This window comes from Lactuca virosa, chromosome 6 (genome assembly GCF_052849685.1).
Source record: "Lactuca virosa cultivar CGN04683 chromosome 6, Lactuca_virosa_CGN04683_v6, whole genome shotgun sequence".
NCBI classification, from domain to species: Eukaryota; Viridiplantae; Streptophyta; class Magnoliopsida; order Asterales; family Asteraceae; genus Lactuca; species Lactuca virosa.
Window position 1 is genome coordinate 237,789,201 of NC_136431.1, and position 9,625 is coordinate 237,798,825.

The following is a 9,625-nucleotide window of genomic DNA, read 5'->3' on the forward strand; positions in this document are numbered from 1 at the left end:
CATATAAAGAACTAATAATGTTTAGTTTTAACTCTCGACTTGTGAGCGCTATCAAAGACTTATTGTCTTTTCATTCTTGATATGGCAGAAAATGCCACCTCATAGAAATCCTAGACGTGGCGGCGCTGCTGGAGCTGCACCACCGCCACCACCACCACCCCCTCAGTTCGATCCAGTAATGTTCCAGGCTGTCGTGACAGCCGTAGTAGCAGCCGTAATGTCCCAAATCAGCACCAACAATGCGGGTGGTGTTGGTAATGGTGCCACAAATTCTAAGCAAGGGGACAACCAGGGACACTCGAGAGAGTGTACCTACAAAGACTTTACAAATGCCAAACCCAAAACCTTCAATGGAAGCGGAGGTGTCATAGCATTGCTGCAATGGTTCGAGAGGACCGAATCTATCTTCGAAATATGCGCATTCCCTGAAGCAAGCAAGGTCAAATTTGCAGCATGCACATTCTCTGAAAGGGCCCTCACCTGGTGGAATGGCCACGTCAAGGCATTGACACTTCCGGTGGCTAATTCGATAACATGGGAAGACCTGAAAACCATGTTGATGAAGGAGTACTGCCCAAGGGGTGAGATACAGAAGTTGGAAGATGAACTTTGGGGTCTCAAAATGACAGGCTCTGACATCCTGTCTTACACCTCAAGGTTTAGCGATCTAGCCATGCTGTGTCCCGGCATGGTTCCTTCAGAAAGCAAAAAGGTGGAAAGATACATATGGGGACTATCTTCCCAACTTCAAGGAAACATATTGGCCTAAAAACCAACTACCTTTGACAGTGCCAAAGAACTGGCACATCAACTCATCGACCATAAAGCCAGCCATGGCACTGGGACGACCACCCCTGTGCAAGCGAAAGGGGGAAGCAACAAAAGGAAGTTCTGGAACAAGAAGAAGGGTCAACCTGCTCAAGACCCTGCCAAAAAGCAACAAGTGGTTGCGGTGCACGCTTCCACAACCACTGCCAACCCAACTCCGATAAGGCAATACGCCGGGAACCTACCCAAGTGCAACAAGTGCAGCTTTCACCACAACGACGCATGCCGTGAAATGCATTGCACCAACTGTAACAAAAAGGGGCACACCGCCCGATTTTGTAAAGCTCCAGTCCAACAGAACGCACAAGCTGCCAACGCCGGGGCAAGTCGAACCTACTATGGTTGTGGAGAAGCAGGACACTTCAAGCGTAACTGCCCGAAGGCAAGAAACCCCAACCCTGGTGAAGTGGGCAGAGTGCTGGCGATAGGTCATGAGGAAGTAGTTGCAGATCCAACTGTGGTCACCGGTACGTTTCTCCTCAACAATACATACGCATGCATTCTTTTCGATAGTGGCGCGGAGAAAAGCTTCGTGAGCCATCAATTTAAACGTCTGCTTAAACAAAAACCACAAACACTAAAAGACACATTCACCGTAGAAATAGCTGACGGAAAAACAGAGAGCACTAACGACATTTACGCTAGGTGTACCCTCACCTTAAACAATCACTCTTTCCAAATCGACCTTATGCCGGTCACCATAAAAAGTTTTGATGTCATCATTGGCATGGATTGGTTATGCCTTCACCATGCTGAAATCCTATGTCACGAAAAGGCCGTTCGCCTCAATCTGCCAAATGGCGAAACCCTCGTCGTATATGGCGACAAACCTAGCTCAAACTTTCAGATCATATCTTGTGTCAAGGCTCAAAAGTATCTCCGCAAGGAGTACCACGCCTTCCTAGCCCACGTCGTAGACAAGAAACAAGAAGCAAAAAACGTCAAGGACATTCCGGAGGTCTGTAATTTCCGTGACATATTCCCGGAAGACCTTCCACGAGTGCCCCCTGCTAGACAAGTCGAATTCCGAATTAACCTAATTCTTGGAGCTACCCCCGTAGCCAGATCGCCATACCGTCTAGCCCCAGCCAAAATGCAAGAACTGTCCAGTCAATTGAACGAACTGCTGAGCAAAGTTTTCATTAGGCCAAGCTTCTCGCCTTGGGGAGCACCGGTCTTGTTCGTCAAGAAAAAGGATGGGTCGTTCCGTATGTGCATTGACTACCGTGAATTAAACAAACTCACCATTAGAAACCGATACCCTTTGCCTCGAATCGATAACCTCTTCGACCAGCTACAAGGAGCAAGTTTCTTCTCAAAGATTGACCTTAGATCAGGGTACCATCAACTACGAGTTCAAGAGAAGGATATTCCCAAGACTGCCTTCAGAACGCGCTATGGTCACTACGAGTTTGTAGTGATGCCTTTCGGCTTAACAAATGCACCCGCGGCGTTTTATGGACCTGATGAATCGGGTGTGTCGGCCTTACTTAGACAAGTTCGTGATTGTTTTCATCGATGATATACTAGTCTACTCCCGAAGTGAGTAAGAACACAACATTTACGTCAAGTCCTGGAGACGCTGAGGGCGGAGAAATTGTACGCAAAATTCTCAAAGTGAGAATTCTGGATTCGAGAAGTGAATTTCCTCGGACATGTAGTCAGCAAGAAAGGAATACACGTGGACCCTTCAAAGATCAAGGCAATCGAAAGTTGGGCAGCACCAAGAATACCCACAGAGATCCGAAATTTTTAGGACTCGCCAGTTACTATCGAAGGTTCATTTAAAACTTCTCCAAAATCGCAAAACCACTCACCACCTTGACTCAAAAAGGAGTGACTTTTGTCTGGGGGGATAAGCAAGAGGCTGCGTTCCAAACGCTGAAACGAACTCTGTGCATTGCTCCGATCTTGTCCTTACCGGATGGAACAAAGGACTTTGTGGTTTATTGCGATGCGTCAAACCAAGGTCTAGGATGTGTGTTAATGCAACGAGGAAATGTCATTGCCTACGCCTCAAGACAGCTAAAGACGCACGAGGTAAACTACACGACGCACGATCTTGAATTGGGAGCAGTAGTTTTCGCCCTAAAAATCGGAAGACATTACCTTTACGGCACTAGGTGCGCTATCTTCACCGATCACAAAAGCCTTCAGCATATCCTCAATGAGAAAGAACTCAACATGAGGCAGAGACGATGGGTGGAATTACTAAACGATTACGAATGTGAGATTCGTTATCACCCCGGAAAAGCCAACGTGGTTGCAGACGCCTTGAGCAGAAAAGAATACCCGGGCCGCCGAGTAAAAGCGTTAACCATGACCATCCATTCACACCTGTCCGCACAAATCAAAGAGGCACAGGAAGAAGCCTTAAAACCAGAGAACGTGGCAGGTGAAGCGTTGAGAGGAATGGACAAAAATCTTGAAATCAGGGATGACTGAGTTCGTTGTCTGATGAACCGGATTTGGACACCAAAATTTGGTGGATTCAGGGACGTTGTCATAAACGAAGCTCATAAAACTCGTTACTCAGTGCATCCCGGCTCAGACAAGATGTATTTAGACCTCAAGAAACTGTATTGGTGGCCAAACATGAAAGCCGAAATAACTACCTTTGTGGGCAAGTGCCTGACTTGCGCCAAGGTTAAGGTGGAGTATCAGAAGCCCTCGGGACTACTTCAGCAGCCAGAGATACCCGAGTGGAAGTGGGAGCGGATTACAATGGATTTCATTACCAAGATACCTAAGACAACGGGTGGACTTGACACCATTTGGGTAATCGTCGACAGATTAACCAAATCCGCACACTTCCTACTGATAAAGGAGTCAGACAAAATGGAGAAACTGACAAGGCTCTACATTAAAGAAGTAGTGCGACTTCACGGAGTACCGATATCCATTATCTCCGATAGAGATAGTTGGTTCACGTCACGATTCTGGCAGTCACTATAGAAAGCTATGGGAACTAGGCTGGACATAAGCACAACCTACCACCCACAGACCGACGGGCAGAGTGAAAGAACCATTCAGACATTAGAGGACATGCTAAGAGCTTGTGTGATAGACTTTGGTAAAGCTTGGGATGCTCATTTACCCCTTATCGAATTCTCATACAATAATAGTTATCACACTAGCATCAAAGTTGCTCCGTTCGAAGCCCTCTATGGCCGTAAGTGCAGATCACCCCTGTGCTGGACTGAGGTGGGCGATACGTAACTAGCAAGAGGGCAAGTTCCTAACAGCACACTCACTGGCCCGGATATCATCAGGGAAACAACAGAAAAGATCGTCCAAATTCGAGAACGAATGAAGGCTTCGCAAGACCGACAAAAGAGCTATGCGGATAAAAGACGAAAGCCTATGGAGTTCCAAGTTGGGGATCGAGTACTACTGAAAGTATCACCTTGGAAGGGATTAATACGTTTCAGAAAACGTGGGAAACTAAATCCAAGGTATATCGGACCATTCGAAATCCTCGGCAGGATTGGCCCAGTGGCATATAAGCTACGATTACCACAGGAACTCAATCACGTTCATCCTACCTTTCATGTGTCAAACTTAAAGAAATGTTTGTCTGAAGAGACCCTTGTCATTTCTTTGGAAGAACTTGAGATCAATGAGAACCTCCACTTCATAGAGGAACCTGTTGAAATCATGGATAGAGAGGTCAAATGGACGAAACAAAGCCGCATCCCCATCGTAAAGGTCCGTTGGAACGCCAAGCGAGGACCCGGATTTACTTGGGAACGTGAGGACCAAATGAAGCAAAACTATCCACATCTATTCCCCAACCCTTGAAGTCCCACTCAAAATGCAAATTTCGGGACGAAATTCCTTCTAACGGGGGATAATGTGACAACCGTCAAATTCAAGTCATAGTCAAAGTCAAAGTCAACAAGTCAAAGTCAAAGTCAACAGGTAAAACCGGTCAAACTTAACTAGTACTTGTATGTTAAAACTTATTCTATGTATAAAAATGTGCATTTGTATGTCATGAATTCAAGTGTCTCGGAGAATCTATGTGTTTATCAATGTAAAACCCTAAAAAGGGAGTTAAACGCATCAAAACACGACTATGGACCCTTTTGGGGACTTAAAACAATCATAAAAGAAGCATAACGGGGTTCACGAACCTTGCATTACGAGATTAAACACTAATAATGGCTAAAATTAAATCTCTCCCAAATCTCTCTCAAAATCTCTCTCAACTTTTTATAGTCATCCGGGTCATCCCGACGCTTAACTTGGCCAAAAATCGCTTGAATCGGGGAGTTATATCGAAAAATAGCTAATTAGGGCCGAAACCCTCTTAGGAACCGAACCTCTTAGGGTCGAACCCTTCTACTAGTACCGAAGTCCCCTCAAGACCGAACTGTCAGAACCGAACTTAGCCATCTCGGACCGAACCTAGCCATCTCGGACCGAAACCTCCATACACCCGAAATAGACCGAGCCCTCGGTCCATTTCGGTTCCCTGCCACCTTCGGACCCGAGCCTCCACCTTCGGTTCCTTCACCCATCTTCGGTTCCTCCTTCTCCCACTCTCGGTTCTCACCTCCTAAGAGCCGAACCTCGCAGGTTCGCTCCTTAAGCCCGATTTTCGACTACTTTCGCTTCCTAAGCTCGTTTTTGATGGGGATTTTTCACCAAATTCATATTTTTATCATTTTAAACTCCCTAAACTCATATTTTATTTATTTCTCAAGGATTTGTTAATTATAAATCATTATTTTACATTAAGAAGAATATTCTACCCCACAAGTGGGTCAAGTGTGACCACTTGCCTCCATGTGTCATCTTCTCATTAGCCCAATCTTATCCACATCACACAAATCAAGGTAAACATCATTTTAACTTGCCAATTGCTCCAGCAACCTTCACTATATAAAGAAATCCCTCGAGGATTTCTTGGTTTACCTTGGTCATTCCAAACTTACATACTTCTCTTACCCCTCAAGAAAGCTTATTTTCTCTCTACTTCCCACCACTTTTTGGAAGTGTTCTTGAGCTATTACTTCACTTTTTGGTAAGTATTCCATCTAAACTCAAGTGTTATTCCATGTTTTTCATAACATCCTTCAATCATCTACACACATTTTAACACCAAAGAATCGTTCTTAGGATCATCCAAGCTTTCACGTGTTCATCAAGTATTCTTGACTTGATACTCCTTGTCTTCAACCTTCCACTCTTCAAAAAATCACTCAAGGTGAGTTCTTACCCCTACATTTTCCAGTTTTCTTTAGTTTTCATGGGGGGAATACAAGTTAAAACACCAAAACATGTTTGAAACTTAACTTGACAGCTTACAACAGAAAAGTTGTGACCTGTTCACGAACTGTTTTACCCAACTTAAACTTAATATTTTTCAAAACTGTTTAATATGAAAATAGTTCAGGTTTATAACTTTAAAATGACTACTTTCACATCTCCATACGATTTTTCTACAATTTATGGTGATTTTTACAAAACTGCCTATCACTGCAGCAACAAAGTCGGACCAGGTTGTGAAGATGAACATTTTCACCCTGGTTTGAGACCACCACAAAATTATAGGAAAATTTATGAATATATTAGACTCTTTTTCCAAACTCTCTAAGTTTACGGATTCAGTTTTCGATTTACTATGATTTTTCTATAAATATTCTAAAACAGTGAAAGTTAAGGGTAAAACTGTCAAACACAAGTTTAAGAGTTATTCACACCTTGTAACATGTTGAGCAAGGTGTGTAAGATTTACACTTAGTAGTTTCAATGTCATTTTCGTTGAAATACAAATTCATGCATATCAAGGTTTCATTAAAACATAATACACAACTGATAAACTATAATAGGTATAGTTTGAACACCTCATTTAACAAAGAAATGGTAATACAATCGATTTACAAAACGGGTATTTCATTACAAACAACGTGAACTTCTTAATGAATAAATTTGTGAGATATTCACCTTCGGGGTACTCTTAAGTACCACAGCAAAGTCCTGTAGATATAATTAGAATCTCTTGGAGGGAGAGTGTGATAGTTGTGTATAGATCTATCTTGGGTCTGACAAACCCGCAGCTGAGCTGCTTGCAACAGCTAGACCGGCAGGTCTGGGGTGACAAGTGTCATAACATTCCGACGCATGAAGAACGTCGAGTACGAGGTCTTCAAGTTTTATCATGGTTATAACATCTCACATGGGGAATTAACAAAACACACAGTTCACGAGGATTTTAGGAGTTTTATTTAAATATAAAACCACACACACATAAGTATGATGATTTACTTACACATACTAAGTCTTGGTTCAGTTAAGACTACAACAAATCTTTAGAAAATATTGGATTTTCTGGAAACAAACTTGTAACAAACTTAAAGGAACATCATTCATTTTTCATTCATAAAATTGCTTATGAACTCACCAGCTTTATGCTGATACTCTTTCAAAAGCAACTTGTATTCTCAGGTAATTAGTAATACAGGTAACCACAAGATTTTTGAAGGCAAGACGCTAAGGCGCATATTTCTTTTGAACTATTTTGAAATCATATGTAATTTATTTGGAAACATGTATTTTTGCAACGATGTAACCTTTTAAATTATATTTATGATGGTTGTGTTTACTTTCTTCACTATGGTTATGATACTGAGCATGGCGTCCTCCGCCCCTGAACGTTTCTGCCATTCCAGTTTGGGGGTGTGACATCTGAGTCTAACCATTGCAGGGATAAGTCTCCTACTCGAAGGATTATCTGAGCCTTCTGTCAAGTGTAAGTGTTCTGCAGGATTAATTATTATGTGATTATGTTTTCTAATAGGAACCTCAAGTTATCAGAAGTTGAGTAGTCGGTTGGAAGATAAGTGGAATGGATTCAACAATGGTTCAGTATTGGCGGTCTGTCAGGGAGTCAGACCAACACGAGACTTCAGGTTTCAGTTTGAGTAGATGTGTTTATTTTGCAAGGGATTATTTTAAGTTGGAGAATGGATACGTTCATATTCGGGTTGGAGAGCCCTGCTAGGGTTGGCTTTAGATGACTTGGGAAGGTTGTGGTATGCTCGAGGTTGTGGTCGTGTTGCTCAGGTTGTTTGGTGTGTCGGGAATGGTAAGGAATGATTTTGAGGACGAAATCTAATTTAAGTGGGGGAGAGATGTAACGTCCTGTTTTGAATCGTTTCCCATTGCGGGGTGGTGAAAAAGGATTGGGTATTATTAGACTTAGGGCCCTTGAAGAATTGAGTTTTGGGCTTATTTGGAGGTGGGTGATGTAATTTGGATGATTCGGGTGTTCAGTTTGTGTTTTGGAGTCAAAGGGTTTTTTGGTAATATGCCAGCTCGAGCTTTTATGGAAATTGGAGGTTTGTTTGGGAAATGGTAAGGCAGGTACGAGTTGATTAGAGTGTAGAGCTTCTCGTTACCTTTTTCATGGGTATATGGGTCGTCGGAATCAGATTTATATCGAAGAAGTTATGGCCTTCGGAGTGCTTAAAGGTTTAAGAGGACACCCCAGTACGCGGGGCGTACCTAGGGAGTACGTGGGGCATACTGCTGCGAAAGGGCATTACGTTGGGCGTAATGTGGTGTACGCTTAGCATACTGCGAGGGTTTATTCGGGGGTGCGAGACCTCGTAAGCTGGGTGTACGAGGAGTACGCGAGGCGTACGAGGGAAAAGTGAAAACCCTAATTCTTGGTGTTGTACCATGTATAATCTCATTATGTCTTTTTGGTTATTCCCTTTACCAGCCTCCAAGTCCCTAAAACCGTAGAAATTGTCCCTTAACCTCCATCGTGGTGTTTTTGAGCTCATTATGTACATCTTGGTGTTTTTGGGTCACTTCCAAGAAGATGGAGTTTGGTGCAAGGTTGTGGATCAAGGAAGAGCTTGTGGATCTTGTTTATGTGCTTTATTTCCAGCTTGTTTGAGGTAAAAAGCTTTGATCTTGTTTATTGTTGGCTTAGATCTAGTTTGTATGATTTTTGGTTCATTTTGTTCCCAAGAATGAGATCTAGTGGTTTGGTACCACTCCAGGAGCTATGAGTTGCCACTCTTGGTGTTTCTGAGGTTATAGATGCATAAAGTTGTCTCCTTTAGGGTTTGAAATCTCCCATGTATGAGATGGTGTCCATTTGGTGAAGGGTTAGTGCTTTATCTTGAAGATTGGTTCTTTTGGGGCATCCAATGTCATCAAGTCAATTACTTTATGGTTCTAGACGTTCTTTAAGAAGTAGATTTGTGGTTTGGACTTCTCTTCTTGAACATTAAGAGCTTAAGAAGGGTTTTGACTTAATGAATGAGTACATTAGGCATACCAGTCTGTACGCGCAGCGTATAAGCCAAATAGTGAGTACGCTTAGCGTAGAGCTGAGTACGCCCCGCGTACTCGATTAGGTGGGTTTTTGCTTTTGGGCTTCATGGTTGGGCTTCCTTTTTGGACTTGGGTGTTTGAGTTCTTAATGGGCCATATGAGTACATGTATTTCTGACTAGGAAGTTGGTTGCGCTTTAGGGTAAGGTCCATGTAAGGGTTTGGGCCCAATTTGGAGAATTAGGCCATATTTGGGCCTTGGTTGATTATTTGGCTTTTGGGCCTTTCAGATTGTGAGTTTGGGCCTTAGTCTTGGATCAATCTAGATTAGGGGTAAAATGGTCTTTTTACCCCAAGTATGAATTATGGTTATGGAGTGGAACCCAATTGTTAATTGGGTATTGTTTTGTTATTGACAGTTCGGGCATCTGTCAGCCAGCACCCAGGGATCTTCTGTGTGCTTCGGCAGTGCAAGGTGAGTCTCCTCACTGGGTTTAGCGGGT